At 32.9% G+C, this 18,121-nt stretch overlaps 1 pseudogene; it reads left to right on the top strand.

Annotated features, from left to right (window-relative positions):
* The first annotated feature begins 7,272 nt into the window (after positions 1-7,272).
* LOC149162200 (putative calcium-binding protein CML18) lies at positions 7,273-7,751 on the top strand (annotated as a pseudogene).
* Positions 7,752-18,121: the final 10,370 nt, after the last annotated feature.

Below are 18,121 nucleotides of genomic sequence, written 5' to 3'. Positions count from 1 at the left end.
CTCAACATATAAGGCCCCTCCACCACAGGTGTTTCCTTAAGCAGCTCCATCGAAGAAGCCCACAGGCTGGGAAAAGAGCACTTCTCCTATGGGAGGGTTTGTGGAGTGGCATGAATTCCCTGAAAAGAGAGATAAATTTTAGACCTATGGATAGATGGCAACTTTGGCATTTTTTAAGATAATTTTGTTTCTAAGCAGCGAAATGCCCCATGCCACAAAAATAGGGAGGTTGCAGATATAATGGAAATTCTTCACCAGAAAGTAGTAGATCATCAAAGGTGTTGCAAGATATGTCGATTTTGATGTCCAATACTTGGAGACCTATTTCCAAATTTCAGAGGCAGTGCTGAAATTCACAAAGAGATGGTCATGGTTTCTTCATTCTGTTTGCAAAGACAACAAGCTCTAGGCCTTATGAAGCCTCTTTTATGTAATTGTTCCAAGTTAAGATTTTGTTATGCAGAACCAGCCAAGCAAAACACTTAACATTGTTGGGATATGCCACTTCCATATGAATTTGTACCACCATCTTGAAATTGGCACAAATTTCGAGTCTGTAATCGCATTGTATGCAAGGCAGTTGCTTACCTTTATAGAGGTGGGATCCAAGCTCCAGATCAACTCATCTTTGTATTTTAATAGTCTAAATCCATTGAGGTTCATCTTGTTTGTGACAGAATTCCATTCCTGGGCTAGTGGACCAACTAGTCCTAAATCTATTGAGGCCAACCAACAGTTTGAGGAGGTCGGGAAGGAATGGGATCTTATAATGTTGCTAAGGTAGAAGGTACCTTTTGAATGAAGGCTTTGAATCACGTGAGGATATAGCTTATAAACTCCAGCACCTCCTATAAAGGGGTCTTTCCCATGAAAACCTGCTTACCATTTCCTACCTTCCAAGCTAGCCAATTGAAAAGAGTAGGGAAGGAAGCCAAGATTGTTTTCCAAATGGTAAAGCATCCTTTGACTAATTTCCCAAACTACCTTCTAATCCAATCAACCACAGGCTATTTATATAAATATTTTTCATTTATGACCTAACTCAATAGGCCTTCTCCAAACAGAACTCTCCACAGATTTTTTGTAGCCTGGGCTTTGGCAAACCAAACCAAGTCTTTGAACCCCAACCTCCAAGTTGTTTTGGAAGTGAAAGTGAGATCCAATTTATAAGGTGTAATCCTTCTTTATTATTTTTTCGAGTCCATAAAAATCTCAACATTAATTTCTTGATGGAGGTGACAATAGATACATGGATCTTTGGTAAAGACAAACAGTAATCTAGAATTATTTTCGAGAACTAATTTGATAAGTACCATCCCGCCTCCCAGAGACAACCAATTGTAGCACCATAAATTTATTGTTGGAAAACATTAATAATTCCAACCGCCAAAATTAAATGCAGAGACTAACTTCTTCTAGAGAATTCTGCGGAAGTCTCTAGAGCTAGATAGCTTCCTGAAGAAGCCACCAACTCCAGAAACTTCTCCACTGTATATAAAAACCCTCATTGGCAATAGAATGAGCAAGTGTTTTGTGTGATTGTGTTGTGTTCAATGCTGTGTCTTGTGTTCTCCGATATGGTATCAGAGCTGAGGGTTTCAGCGTAGTTGCAGTGTTGTGGAGTTGTGACACTGTATGTGGAGGACGCCAAGATTGGCGCAATCGTGTGAAGATTGGTGAGGATGTTTTGTGCCCACTGACCGTCAGATTGGTCTGCTGCAGTGAAGAACTGGAGACTGCCATTGATTGTTTTGTTTGTTTGAATTCTGTTTACGGAAGAGCTGTGAGACAACTCAGTGTGTTTTGTTTGTTTGAATGTTGTTTACGGAAGAGCTGTGAGACAGCTTAGTGTGTGCATTGTTTAAGAGCTGTGTAGAGAACCCGTTGTCCAGAGAGTGTGAAACAACGTGAAGTTTCTTGGTATGTTAAGTGTCCAGAGAGCATGAGCTCTTACTGTGGTGAGAAAGCAACATAATAACACTGAACTGTGTGGAGCACTGAGAGCTGGTTGAAGAGGGCATTGTGTGTTGGAACTGTATGTTTGTTCGAGCGCTAAGGAGTGTGCCAAGAGGAAGTTGTGTTGTGTTATTTGCATTTTCTGTTAAAGGAGCCTCTTGCTGAGACTATGGTTGTAGCTCCTACCTCTTGCGGAATGGATTAGTGCTGATGTTCTTTTTTAGTAGTGCTCTCAAATATTTTATGTGAAGTTAAAAATCACAGTATTTTTTTTAGTGTTCAAGTTGAAATTTGAAGAATAGTTACGATCAAGTAAATATATATATATACACGAGCTTCAAGTTTGTAATAACTAAGTTTGTGGTGATTGTGCATGAGTGGATTTATATTCAGAATTTTATGTATGAAGTTTTAAAATGAGTAGTGTAATCATAGAAGTTTTGGAGTGGTGAATTTGGAGTTTGATTTGTTGTGTTAAAAACAAAAACAAAAAAAAGAGGTAGCCATAATATCCAATGATATTGGATAAAATTTTATGATTTATGCTTGAGGGTTTATATTTGTGAAACTTAGTAATTTTTTTTGGTGATTGGTATGGTGAAAATAAGTAACATGGCTAATGTATTGGCAGAATCTTATTTATCTTACTCTAACAAATTAGACGGTGAAAATTATGCAAATTGGAAGTTTAAGTTGTAGACTTTGATGGAAGGCAACAATACATGGACGATTGTGTCTAGAGCTGATGTTAAGCCAGTGTCCCCTCAAGCCACAGATGCTACAATTCAAGATTGGGAGCGACGTGAAAACAAAGAAAAAGTGCTTTTGCGGATGACGGTTAAGGACAACATTATTCCACACATTAGAGAGTGCAAAACATCCAAGGAAACATGGGACACTCTGAAAAATTTGTATGAGACGAAGACTTCAAAGGCAAACAGTGGGAGAAAAATAAAGGCAAAAAGCCACAAGTAAAATCATTTCAAGGTACACCTTTACCAAGGACAAATGCCAAATCAAGTAGAGATGATGTGTGTTATTACTGTGGAAAAGCTGGTCATTTTGCTAAGAATTGCATGAAAATAAGGTCTGATCAATTTAAACAAAGAAGGCATTTAGGAAATTATGTTGATAGAGATGAAGCAATTAGTCATGACATTAGCAATCTTAAATTGTTTGTGTCCAATGCTGCTTTATCGGCAGAAACTGATGATGATAATGCTTGGTTTATAGATTCTGGTGCATCAATCCATATGTCATGCAAAAAAGATTGGTTTGATACTTATCATGAGATTAATAATGGTGGACACATCTATTTAGGAGATAATAGATCACATGAAATTAAAGGATATGGTGATATAAGTGTTATAATGCCTAATGGACAAGAAAAACAAATTCAAAATGTGGTGTATGTTCCAGGATTAAATAAGAACTTAATTTCAGTCTCTACTATCACAGATCAACATTTAAAAGTTGAATTTGTGAAATCACATTGTTTGGTAAAGGATGTGCAGGACAAATACAAGGTTGTTGCAAAAGGAATGAGAGTTGGAGGCTTATACAAGTTGAACGTAATGAAGAATGGGCATCAAGCTTTGGCATCAACAGGCATGTCAACTATAGAGCTTTGGAATCAAAGGTATGGACACTTAAATCATAATGACCTAATGTTACTACAAAAGAAATTGATGGTAGAATGTCTTCCAATTATTAAGGGTGAACACTTTGAATGTGAAGGTTGTGCACTAGGAAAACAACATAGGGAAGAATTTCCTGTGCATGAAAATAGAAGAAAACGTGAAATACTTGAACTAGTGCATACTGATGTATGTGGTCCAATGCAAACTAAGTCACTTGGTGGAGCATATTACTTTCTTATATTTATTGATGATAGCACTAGATACACCTGGGTGTACTTTATAAGAAACAAAAGTGATGTGTTTGAATACTTTAAAGAATTCAAGAGTATGGTTGAAAAGCAAACAGGAAAGAGCATTAAAATTCTTCAATCAGATAAAGGTGGTGAGTACACTTCAGGAGCTTTTATCAAATATTGCAAACAAAATGGAATTATGCAACAATTTACAGTACCACATACACCTCAACAAAATGGAGTAGCTGAAAGAAAGAATAGAACATTAGTTGAATATGCTCATAGTATGTTAAAAAGTAAAGGACTTTCTAATACTTTTTGGGATGAAGCCATTAATACAACTATATATTTTTAAAATAGAAGCCCTATTAAGTATCTTGAGCACAAAACACCATTTGAAGCATTTTATGGTTTTAGACCTAAAGTTAGTCATTTAAGGATATTTGGATCCAAGGCCTTTGCTCATATTCCTAAAGAGATAGGAGAAAGTTAGATGCCAAAGCCATCAAATGTATTTTTATTGGATATTGCACTGATCAAAAAGCATATAAAATGTATGATCCAAGTACTCACAAGGTCTTTGCAAGTAGAGATGTTATATTTCATGAGCATGTAGATAAACAAATAAAAGAAGATGAACATAATATATGGAAGTCCCCTTATGAAAGCTTTAAGGAAGAAGAAGAAGTTGTGGAATCAACTCAAGTACAAGAACACATGGACTTTCCAAAAGGCACATCAAGGAATCAAAGTCCACAAAGCAATGATGTAGGCACTCCACATAGAAGAAAAGGAGAAGGTACTCCACAAAGTAATGAACCTCTAAGAAGGTCAACACGACAGATTCAAGCCCCCATCAGGTATAAAGATTATGCTTTAATGTCTCGAGTAATGACTGTTTTTGAGCCCTTAAATTATGAACAAGCCAAAGATCATAAAGAATGGATGGAAGCTATGAAAGAAGAATATGACTCTATAATGAAAAATGAAACTTGGGAATCAACAGAATTACCTGAAAATAAAGTCCCAATAGGATCAAAATGGTTGTACAAGACAAAATTTAATGCAAATGGTAGCATAGACAATTATAAGGCAAGATTGGTTATAAAAGGTTATTCACAAAAAGAAGGAATAGATTATGAAGATACCTTTGCTCCAGTTGCAAAAATGAATACAATCAGAATAATGATAGCATTAGCAACTAAATATGATTGGAAGCTACATCAATTAGATGTAAAGTCATCTTTTCTAAATGGTGACTTAAAAGAAGAGATTTATCTTGTTCAACCAGAAGGATTTGTAAAGAATGGTCAAGAACATCTTGTATGCAAGTTAAAAAAGGCCTTATATGGACTAAGACAGGCTCCTAGATATTGGTATGAGAAAATCGACAAATTCTTCTTTCAGCAAAGATTTAAAAAAAGTAAAAATGATCTTAATTTGTATGTCAAGACAAATAGAAATGGGGATATAGTATTGCTCTCTATATATGTTGATGATATAATAATAACAAGGAGTGTTGATAAATTAATTACAGATATAAAAATGAATTATCACAGGAATTTGAGATGAAGGATATTGGTGAGATGCACTATTGTCTAGGTATTGAAGTATGAAGAGATGATGGAAGAACCTTAATCACACAAAGAAAATATACAAATGAAGTACTAAAGAGATTTCATATGAATGGATGTAAAGCAGTGAGTACTCCATTGGAACAAAATGTCAAATTAAGAAGTGATGATGGAACAAAACAGGTGAATGGAACATTGTATCGACAATTAGCGGGAAATCCGAATTATCTCACTACCACTAGACCAGACATTGCTTATGCAGTAAGCATACTTAGTCAATTCATGGCTAAGCCTCACGAAAGCCATTAAATAGTTTCAAAAAGGGTCCTTCGATATTTAAAGGGAACTATCAATTTTGGTATTGAATATACTAATGCTTGTAATGTTGAATTGACAGGTCATTCTGATTCTGACTGGGCTAGAAATCCAAATGACAGGAAATCCACCAATGGATACGACTTCAATATAGGATCGAGAGCTATATCATGGAGCAGTAAGAAACAGGCAAGAGTTTCCTTGTCATCAACTGAAGCAGAATATAAAGCATTATGTAGTGGCACCTATGAAGCTATATGGCTCAGAAGAATACTTGAAGATGTTGGTGAAGATCAACAAGAAACTACAATTATCAGATGTGATAATCAAAGCACCATCAAACTGGGGAACAATCCTGTATGTCATGCAAGGTCAAAACATATAGACACACAATATCATTTTGTAAGAGAAAAGGTCCAATCAAAAGAAATTTCTCTAATATACTGTAATACAAATGAGAATGTAGCTGACATATTCACTAAGCCTCTTGGGAAGGCAAAATTTGATTTTTGTAGAAGTAAGTTATGTGTTGTAGAAAATCAAGATTATATTGTAAGCCTAGCTGAGACTTAGACCAGCAGGCATGACAATTAAGAGTATGTTTACATTGTCTTATATATTGTGCTACAGTCATATGGTTGGAATTAAGAAGGAGTGCTGGAAAACATTAATAATTCCAACCACCTACATTAAATGCAGAGACTAACTTCTTTTGGATAATTCGGTAGAAGTCTCGAGAGCTAGATAGCTTCCTGAAGAAGCCACCAACTCCAGAAACTTCTCCATTGTATATAAAAACCCTCATTGGTAATCGAATGAGCAAGTGCTTTGTGTGATTGTGTTGTGTTCAATGCTGTGTCTTGTGTTCTCTGAAATTTATTTTTTGCTCCACCCTCCTAATCAGCCAAATCCAGTCTCCTTTGTGGTAATCATTAGGTTTAAGGAAATAGCCCAGATATTTGATACCAACTTCCAAAGGGAAGGTCTGTAAAGGAAAAAAGGAATGTATATTTGCAAGAGAAGAAGGACTAAAGTTTAAGTTCGCTATGACAACAATTATAAATGTTGTTAACTGGAAGTTTAAGTTCCATATTTAAGCAGGACCATTTTAATGTTGTTAACTAGAAGTTTAAGTTCCATATTTAAGCAGGACCATTTTAATGGTTAACAAACCTAACAAGAACCTAAGAAAGTAGTTGAAAAATGCCAAAACCCCATATGCTACATTGACATAGGCTAAGGTGCTAACCCTACAATTGTTTGCAAGATTCACCTGGTGAGTATTAATCTCTTGACAATCGGATTGAAAATTTTAAGTACCTTCCATCAATTCTGATCGAGAGAATAGAGTCAAACAACAAAGGCTTGAAAGCTCAACAAGCCAAGAACAGAAACACATGGGAGAAAATTGAAGTGCTGACCATGGCAAAATCCATATCATGATGGGGCTTTTGACTCATGATACAAATTTCTGCGAGCACTTGAAAAGAATTTACAAAGATCATAAAATCCCCAATCAGATGCACAACTAAAAGTGTAGAGGGATTGAAGAGAATGAACGAGAGAAATGGCATGTCCTCCAGTTTAGACAAATGCCAAATCGTGCAATTGCGAGAGATATTCACGACGTTCGACAAAATCCACGATGGGAGCTTGACACAACTGGAATTAGGGTCCCTGTTAGGATCTCTAGTGTTGAAACTTAGCCAGGATCAGATATAAGCCCTTATACAGAAGGCTAACACAAACAATAAGGAGCTCATCGAATTCTCAGAATTTTTGGCTCTTGTTGCGCCCAAGGTCAATTCGGCATCACCTTATTTGGAGGAGAAGTTTTGTGTAATTTTCCATGTGTTTGACAAAGACGACAATGGTTACATCACAGTAGCGGAGCTCATCTTGGCCATGCCCTAACTGTCAAGGAATTAACGAGAATGATAAAGGAGATTGATACATAGAGTGACAGAAGGATTAGTTTCCTTAAATTCATAAAGGAAATATCTTCTACCACATTCGATAATGCTTGGGTTTGACAAGTATGATCTATTGTGTTTCAATTGTCTTATTTTCATGTTTGTGAATACCATCTCTGTTCAAAGTTCGAATCCAGACAAGTTCACACACCTAAGTTTGTAATTTTTTTGTGACTCTCGACGACCCTAAGCCTTTGGGTCCTCTGATGACCTCTATGAACTTTCCCATCGCTTGTTGTGGAAGCTTGTGGAGTTAGCAGAGTCTCTAAATCTGCAGTCCATGCACCTAAAGTCCACCTAGGAAGGACCTTCCCACAAGAAAAGAAGATGAATAGAAAAAGTAGCAACAAAAACCAGCCACGTGTCAAACTTGGATAGGTGTGAGGAGGACAAAAATTCAGCTCACTGATTCATTGGAGTGAACAATGTTTGCACACCAAAAGCCCATAAAGAAAAACGCCTTTAGGCATAAATATTTTCATATAAATGGAATATTTTCATATTTTATGGTATTAATTTTTAAATGATATATATTTTTTTAATTTATGAAATAAGTTGAGCTCTGGTGATTGTTGTGCTATGAAGCATCATGTAAAGCATGAGATTGAAGGTTCAAATCCCTTGTGGGTCAAATAAATAAATATGTTTTAATTACTTTGCATGAGACACTTAAATGATGGTTGAATGGCCATTTAACTATGACTAGGTGTCAGTTTTCTTCAATGCATGTTCTCTCTAAATTCACTAATATATTAAATTTCAGCCATGTAAAGTATATTGCATTGAATTGTACTCTCATAATGTTTTTTTTGTGTGCATGAATATAATTCATTAATTTTTTCTCTCCCAATTTCTTTTATTCTCTCATACTTGCAGGTTTTGTTCATTATTTTCTAGCTAGATCCATTATGTGTAGATTTAGCTACAATTACACATGGTAATAGAGCCCATGGGAGGTAGGAAGAAGGAGCATTAAAAATATATTTGTAGTTATTGAATATTGGAGCTATAAAAAAGAATGGGGTTTCCACCTTCTGCAATTCTCATGACATTTAATTATTTCAAATGGAAGCCAAATATTTTACTTCAACTTAGAAGTAGATGATTGTATCAGATAGTCATTGCAATAGAGATTGAACTAAATTATGTAGTTGAAAAAAACAAATATTTCAACAACATGGACAAGGTGTTCAGTCTCTTATGCTTATCAACTTCTCCAAAATTATTGTTTCATGTCGAATCACACACTACTCTAAATGAAGTTTGGACCACTTTGGAGACACTCTTTCAGAAGGAGAAGTCGAGCCACATCGTTAAAAATGAGCTCAACTAATTAAATCTAAGAAGTTTCGAAAACATTCAAGATTTATTCACAAGGTTTAAAGCCTTGTTACTCTAGTGGAAATAATGTGGAATCAACAATTCCAATCGAGAAAGACAATTAATTCTTGCCATATTGACGAAATTGGGTATAGAATATGCTATATTTGTTTCCACCTTTCATACAATCAAACCTACAACAAGAGCAACCTAGAAGATTCCCATAACACTTGATATGCATGAAAGAGGCAAGGCCAACTTGAAAACGAATAAGCAATCCAAAGGCATTAGAGAATTTCAAGGTCTAAAATGAGCCTCCTAAGGAATATTATAAAATAATAGTGGAAATAATAAAATAAGATTAGATTACATCATCGAATTTTAGAGGAAAAGAAAAAGAAAAAAAAATCAACTCATATTTTCAACTTATCTCTCTACAGTTTTACTCAAATTTAGAGCAGGAACACTCGTTGGATGCAAAATTTATTTCCTCATTTAAGGAGTATCCATGTTGCATACTTTCGATACATGTTGCTTCAAGATTATGTCTTCAAAGAGAATTGTTTGCTTTGTATTTCTCTTTGCCCTTCTTGGGGATACTAGTGGGGTGGCATGTTCACTTGTTCCCTCTCTTCCGTCTTGCACTTCACCTCTTCATATGCGAGGACCTCTTGGAACATTGATTCATCAAGGAGGGACTCATGTTCATATTAAGGTGAAAGAATTATCAACCTAGAATTTTTATTAATTATTCCACGAGGGTCATGTATTTCAAAGACACTTGTGAGGAGCTTGAGCTCTTTAGTACTATTTGGTTCTTTCGTTTCATGGGGAAATTTGTTCAGTGCGTGATGGTTGATTCTGATAGGAAAATATAACCATGGCCTCTTACAATTGTTGTCTAGAACCAATGTTATTCCAACTCTAATGGTTTGATACGAAATTTCCCTTATCATTAGTCTGTTGTGGAGTAACTCCAATATTAGGAAAGGGGGAACTGAACAATTATATATCTAGATGTATGTGTAGTGATATTCAAATTAGTTCCCCAGTCCATTAAGAGATTTTTTGGCTTCTTTGGATATCCTGGGGGCCTAGAAACCAAATAGGATTTGATGGATTTGTGCCAATAAATGGTCAAAAATTTCATATAGAATCTTGGGGTAATAGTTCACCCACAATTCTTGATGGTAGATGTGGGTGGCTAGCAACTTGGGTGTCCACTTCCAGTTCATGCCAGTAAATTCATTGGAAGTATAGAAATCTTACTTAGGCTAACATATAGAAAGAGGAACCTTTATTTGTTGGGGATTCCTATATTTTCAAGATGGATTTCAACATATATGTCGACAAAATTCTTGACCAATTGAATATATGCCAAGTCGAGACTATCTCTACTGCTAGAGGAAACCATTCAATTTTAAAGTGAGAGGTGTTGAAATCAATACATAACCTACTGATTATCACAATGAGACGAAACAATGGTCATAGGTGCTAACTAGGGTACTGCTTGTTGGCACACTCCTTAAATGAGTCACTATCCCACCACCATCCATTCACATTACTAATGAATTAGGGATGTGTGGTGAATAAATTATCAAGGAAATCCTTGTTCAACTTAATTTCAGGAGGCTTGAGATGATATATCTGGTTGAAAACATTAGCCTTAAGAGAGGCCATGAATTTTCTTAGTATTGTTGACAGTAGATTCCTACTATAAGTTGACCTGTGCCACCACCCACCTAGTCATGTCATTGTATGGAATTATGGGTGGCCTCATGGCTATATGATATATTTCATATTTCTTTATATTAAACATTGCCATGTAATCCTCATTTATTGAATCAAATTGGGAATTGGCGTATGTTCAGTATATTTTTCCCCAATCAAGGTATACATTCACGCCATCGAAAACTATAGTATCCCTGAAGTGGGTTTCATTTACAAGGGGTCTAATACAATGGGATCAACAATATTGAACTTTTGTCTCTTTCCTTTGCGCATCTTAGACATTCGATTGACTTTGTATGTATTCGGAACCTACACCCAATAATGTATATAAGCTTCATAACACACAACCTATTCATAATTAAAAGTAGATTCAAAACAATATTTATTAATCAAAGCATAATTAAGCTTTATATTGGTGAGAATTGAGTTTAGGGAGCTAGCTTTGGGTACCAAAAGTGAGCATAGACAAGCAATTATATAAACACGTAACTCGAAATTATTGTGGGTTAGGGCATAAAGGATTCATTTATAACGAGTTAAGAGAATTGAGGGAACAATTTAATGTCATCCAAAGAAGTGTTAATGAAATCAAGGAAAGCATTAATTCCATTTAGGAAAGATGACCTGTGAATTCTTTTGTCATAAATTCATGTTTCTGCAAGGATCGGGGAATCATGGGAAGAAAATCCCAACATCAATGTAGTAATATCATAGATGGTAAATCAACAAGAAAATCCATCAGACTACTTTAATGGAAAGAGAGTTATTTCCCATTGCATCATAAATGGCATTATTTATTCTTGGTATAAGACTGGGGTTAACATCGAATATGCATAAGCACGAATATTGGGAAAAATTAGTTGAGGGAAGAATTTTTGAAACTATCGGGAATTTTCTAAATCTTAAGATTTCCAATACGACATTGACATCGGGAAGTTAGAGAAAGTAAATATAAGAATGTTATTTTTATAATAATTATTTACATTCTTCGACGCCCAATATAGGTGATCTCTATGGATGCGAAGAGATTTCTTTGATATAGTGTCAACATTGGAGAGTAAGGAAAAGTAAATGGTTAAACAATTGACATAACCATTTTATCGCTATTATCTAACCTCTGATACAGAGCACTATGAGGGTGAATGAAGGAAAATTTTGATGCATCATTGTTGTCTAGGAATCCATATGAGTATACCTAATAATTGGATGTAACAATTCCCAATCTTCGACCTCAGATACAAGGAGTTATAATGGAAAGATGTAATATCCGTATGAATAGTTTTCAAGCGTCAAACCCTATTAGGAGGGTGATATTCAAAGGATTTCTTTCTTTATAGCCTTAGATTGATGGGAAGAAGTCTCTAGAGGGGATTCACATGATTGTTTGATCTTGCCAATTGTGAGGGGGAGGTTTTCGTGCATATTAATTGGCAACTTACATGGGAATTCCAGTTATTGCTACCATCACTTTAATTTGGTCTTTATATTAAGTACCTATTTGGGGTAAAATAAGCTTCAACAAGTTCGAGTATTCTCCTCTTTTTGTCCCACATCGCCAAGTGTAAATTTCAAGAAGGATTTGAACTATGAGCTTGTGTTTCATAGTCATACCCTTTGGGCATTATCCCAAAACCAAAATGTGGGATTTATTAGCTCTTTTTCAGGTTGACACGTAGCAATCCTAGGCTTAACTATTCAGATAAATCATAGCACTTGCAAGAAAGTGTGGCAATGTGTGTTCCTCATCTCGAAATCACCATGACAAGAACCCTTATATCCACAAGCATGTATTTCCCCAAATAGGGTTTCTCCTTAAACCCTTTCTACCTGCACCAATGTCCTAATCATGACATGTGTAATACCTTCCAAGTAATAGGTCTTTTATAAATATGTTTATATAATTTTTATTTTTATTTTTTTTATCAATTGTGGGAGGGTGCTTGGTGAGGTGGGGGTATATCTAGAAGCCCCTTAAAGGTGTGATATGGCTAGTATTTTAGAGTTTCTCTGATTTCCAGGTGCGCAAGCTTGTGCATTGTTGTCATCATCAAAAATAAAGTTACCAATCCTGAAAATGAGAACTCTAGCTAAAAAGCCCTTAAAAACATGAAAAAACAACCCGAAAATAAAAAGTGTTGATTCTGCATCACCATTTTTTTTGGGAGTAAATTTTCAATTTTTTTTTAAATAACACTAAAAAACAATAAAATCCTTTTCTTTTGGTGCAAAAAACACCTTGAAATCAAAAATTGTTGATGTTGGAATAACATTTTTTTTCGAGGTAAATTTTTAACATTTTTTATCAATGGCATTAAAGATAAAATATCAAGACTCCATAAATCCTTAAAATTCCAACAATTTTCAGTCATCACGTTAAAGATAAAATACTTATAATTGTTTTCAACCATAGCATTAATGATAAAATATTGTGACTTAGAAAAACTTTAAAATTTTGACAATTCTTCAACCATGGAATTAAAACCAAATATCACGAGTGCAAAAAACCTTAAGTTTTCAATATATTTCAACCATGACATTATGGCAAAAATTTATAACTAAAAAATCTTTAAAAATGAACACCTAAATGAAAGAGTCATTATACCAAGAGTAATTTCATTTTTAAATGATCAAACTATAGTTATTTTAAAATCTTAGCCTAAAACAACTTGACAAATTGCAACGAAAATTTAAAAATCAACCATCAAATCGATGTGTAGTGTAGGCGATCTCAACCTATTACAATGAAATCTTAAAAATCAACCATGAAATTGACACACTATGGGGGCATACTTGATCCATTATAACGAAATCTTTAGAATAAACTATTAAATTGACACATAATGGGGTCGATTTGCTAGTCAAGGATCGACATGGACCCTACAATACAAAAAAAAGACAAATAATATATAAATGAAAATGAAAAACACAAAACAAAACAAAAATTTTAAGACTGATACAAATTAAAAGTAAAACAAAAACGTCCTTGGGGTCTTAGATAGACGGTGATCAGGTGCTCTATTAAGACACCCCTTGATGTGATGTGACCGGTTCAACCCTCTCGCCAATCAGGGTGATATATTGAAAATGTAGTCCTACCTAGCTTTAACAAAAAAAAACAATAACAAAAACAAAAACAAAAACCCCCAAAAAAAAAGTTAAAAGGAAAAACTAATAAGTAAAGAAATATATTAAAGCTGAGCTTGAACTGCTAGTCGGAAACTGGTGGGAACTAATCACAGACCTGGGTACATGCGCGATCGTCTCACCCTGTTCAAATAGTCCATTCATCTTTACTAGTTAATGAAGTGCATATTGGCCAAATCAATGGTTGCGACCACCAACGCAATAGCGCATAGTGAGGCCGAGCCACATCTATAAGGCATTCAAAATGAGCTCCAATTTATCCAACGTCAGTTGCAGAATCAGAACGTCTGTCTGGGTCACATTGAGCGACATATCCCATGTCTGTTGTAATCTGAATTACCAGGATCAAGTGCTAAAGATCTTGCTCTCATGGAATCGTCGAATGATTAGTGGGTTAAAGCTATGACTGTTAATTTTGGTTGTTTATGTTAGGTAACATTTATGTTTTCGGTCTAATGTTTAATAGTTGGTTTCCAAACTATCATCCCTATAAGGCTTGGCTAAAATGATTCAAACTATTTATGTTTTGGATAGCTTATAATAGGATTCGGTGGCCAACAGACCTGGTTTCCAACTTAGCAGGTTGAGGCCACTGAACGACCAATATATTTGTAACCTGCATGTTTATAGATGAATGAATGAAAGGTACTACTAAGCTTGCAAAAAAAAACATAAAAAATAATAAATAAACATTAAAATAAAAATAAACTAAAAGAAAAAATTAAAGTGAGAAATATTAAAAAACACACATTAATAAGATTTAAAAACAAAATATTAAATAAAAATAACATTAAAAAAAACTAAAAACCAAAAAAACAATTAAAATTTTAAAATTAATTTAAAAATAAAACAAAAAAAAATATATCAAAATTAAATATATATTATAAAAAAAATAAATTTTAAATAATTAAAAAAATTATTTAAAAAAACAAATAATAATTAAAATAAATAATAATAATTAAAATAAAAAGAATTGTTGCCCTTAGCCCTGCTTGGTCGAGGGATGATTCATTTATCCTCGTCCAGGCAGGGGTCGAGAGTCACAATTATTTTTATTTTAATTTAATTTTTTCTAATACTTTTTTCAATAAGTAATTTGTTTCTTTAGGTCCGATAGACCAATGTTTGGTCTTAGCGGACGTTAACCACCACCATCATCATCATATATATATATATATATATATATATATATATATATATATAAATAATTTTAAATTGGTTTTTTTAGATGCTATTTAATTCTTTTTTACTGTTCTATATATATATATATATATATATATATTCTAATTTTTTTAGACTGTTTTTTTAATTTCAATGTTTTTTAATATATGTGTGTGTGTTTTCCTTTAATAGAAGATTTTTTTTAATGCTTTTTATTATTTTTTATCTTCAATTTTTATTTTTATTTTTTAAGTTGTGCTTTTATTTTTAAGGATTTTAATTTTTATTGTTTTTTAAAATTGCATGTTTTATTTTTTTTAGACATTTGTTTTGTTATTTTTTTTTAACTTTATTGGATCTTTTTTTTTGGAAAAAGAAAAACTTCAAATGTCATCTTTGGATATGAAATTCATAAAATTTACTATTTTCCCAACTTTGTTGATTCAAGTTTTTCATAAAATCTTTTATTTGATATGTAATTTTTAGCAAAAAGGTTCTGAAAAAATGCATTTTTTAATTATATCTATATGTAAAATGTGTATTTTTTGTCGAGTGTTTAAAATTATTATGTTTAGTGACAATTATTTTATGTGTATTGAAGTATTAATTAACAATATATAAATTTTCGAATCATTGACCGGAGAATCCACAATATGCACATTTTTATACCAACGTTTCAAATCCCAAATGGGATCCATCATCAGGGTTAGAGAATGATGATAAAAGAAGAGCAGAATGGATAGAATAAATACTCATGAGGACACAATTTTTAAGGAACAGCACATGGTCGGCTTGAATCTAAATTTATTTTAATTTTATTTTTATTTTTAATTTATTTTTCATTTTTAATAAATTACTTTTATTTTATTGAATTTTTATAAAAAAAATTAATTTTAATAATTATTAGGTTTATAACCTATAGATTAAAAAGGAATTAGAATTGATATTAAAATTTTTGATAATTGATTGAACTAAAATATATTAATTTCTATATAAATTAATTTAATATATTAAATTAATTCATATTAATAATTATAAATAATAAAAATTTATAACTTATCAATATAATAATTAATATATTAATTAATAGTTATATAGAAATTATTATATTAAAGTATTAAAAAGTTAATTATTAGGTTAAAGGAGCTATTTTAATAAAATGAAGGGATAAAAAATATTAATTATTATAGAAATACTAGGGAATATATCAATTTCTATATATAAATTAAATTAATATATGAACCAAATTATATTAACAATTATAAATAATTAATATTTATAATTAATTAATATAATAATTAATATATTAATTAATCGTTATGTAGAAATTAATATATTAAAGTATTTTAATGTTAATAATTCTAATTATGCTATAAATAAAAAGTACTGACCAATAATAATAGGATAGGAGAGGGAGGAAAAAACTTACATGTTTGAAGGCTTACCTGGGGATGGGTTGACGCTTTTTGATTTCCCTTATCAGGGGAAGCCAACTCCCGCTAATCTCCATACCATTGTCTCTGTTCAGATTACAAGGATGCTTAATAATTTCAAGTGCTTCTCTGATCTTTCGTCTCTGTTGCTGCTCTTCCCTTGCGATAATTGATGCGTTTTCTAGGCATATGTGGTGCTTGGTCTTTGAGGAGTGTTCTGCCAAGGCTGAGGTACGAGATCTTCCATTCCTGATGTCAGCGCCATCAGGAATATATAAATTTATAAAAAAAATTAACCTCAAAATATTAATGTTATTATTTTTTTTAAACTACGCAAAAAATAATCATTATTAAAAAGCATTGCAAAGAAAAACAAAAAACACATGTTTGGAAAACCCTTAAAAAACAAACATCTTTGGATGAAAAATATGAAGAGGAATAAGACAACATGAAAAATGGTTAAATAATCAACATTTAAAAAAAAATTTGTGTATATTGAGGACATCAGAAAATTTAGTGTGTCCAAAATATGTCTTAAAAAAATGTTAATGTTTTTCAAAATGAGCATGAAAATCACCAACATTTAAAAAAAATATCCACGCTTAATACTTTCAAAAATTTAAAGTGTAAAAAATAAGCCCTCTAAAAAAAGGGGGTTGATGTTGCATAAGCACTTTTCAAAATCAATGCGAAAATCACTAACATTAAAAAAAGAAATGTTCATACTTGGTACATAAGAAAATTTAAAGTGCCAAAATATGCTAAAAAAAAAGAGGTATATTTTGAATAACCACTTTTCAAAATCGAGTGATTTTTTTGCTACCTCAAAAAAACGAGTAATCAGTAATTTTCTCGTTTGATCGGTAACCATGTTAAAATTGTCAGAGTTCAAAGTTGACCTTTGGTTTTTATAGGTATAAAGTGGATGGGGTTCTCAAATAATACCAGAAAAGTTTTGACGATGCATCAACCCAACTCAATGTTTAAGGTTTGAGAGTAGGCGAGAGTTCCACCAAACAAGGAGAATTTTTTAGGACTAGTTCCATCAGTTAAATATTTCCCTTTAGGTATTATCCAATAGATTTACGAGGATTATGCGATGAGTTCCACCAGCAAGAGATCCTTTCAGTACCAAGACATGTCCAAGAGAAAAGTTTACTAAGGTAAATTATTGGAAACAACTCTTAAGAAAAATCCTATATTTACAATGTAATAAAAAGAAAATTCAACCTACTATATAAAGGACTACAAGACCACATGTGTGATTAGGCAAAGTAATGCTTTAACATTTGGCCATTGACTGTGAGATCCTCTAACCACACATCTAAGGATTTGAGTCTAGAAGTGTTAGGACTAAGTTATTTCTTAATAAAAAATTGTCCAAGCCAAAGGCTTTGGAATTTGGTGTGTTTTCCTTTTGGCTCTTTATCCTTGTCCCATTTTAGGAATAAGTCTCATACTTGAAACTTTTTATTGCCTAAATACATTTTGTCTAACCAACATTTTACTATGGTTTGGTGATCATGGAACCGATGCTTGGACTTTTAACACTCTTATTCCAACTTAAGAAACATATTTATGCCATATTGCATAACATATAATTGAATTTCTTGAGCAGATTGAGCTAGTTGTAGGGATGAC

The sequence above is a fragment of the Pinus tabuliformis genome, chromosome 5_2 (assembly GCF_031772625.1).
Source record: "Pinus tabuliformis cultivar Carrire ecotype Pingquan chromosome 5_2, CPIR1, whole genome shotgun sequence".
Lineage (NCBI taxonomy): Eukaryota > Viridiplantae > Streptophyta > Pinopsida > Pinales > Pinaceae > Pinus > Pinus tabuliformis.
The sequence above is the reverse complement of the archived record's forward strand: the minus strand, read 5'-3'. Positions and strand labels throughout refer to the sequence as shown.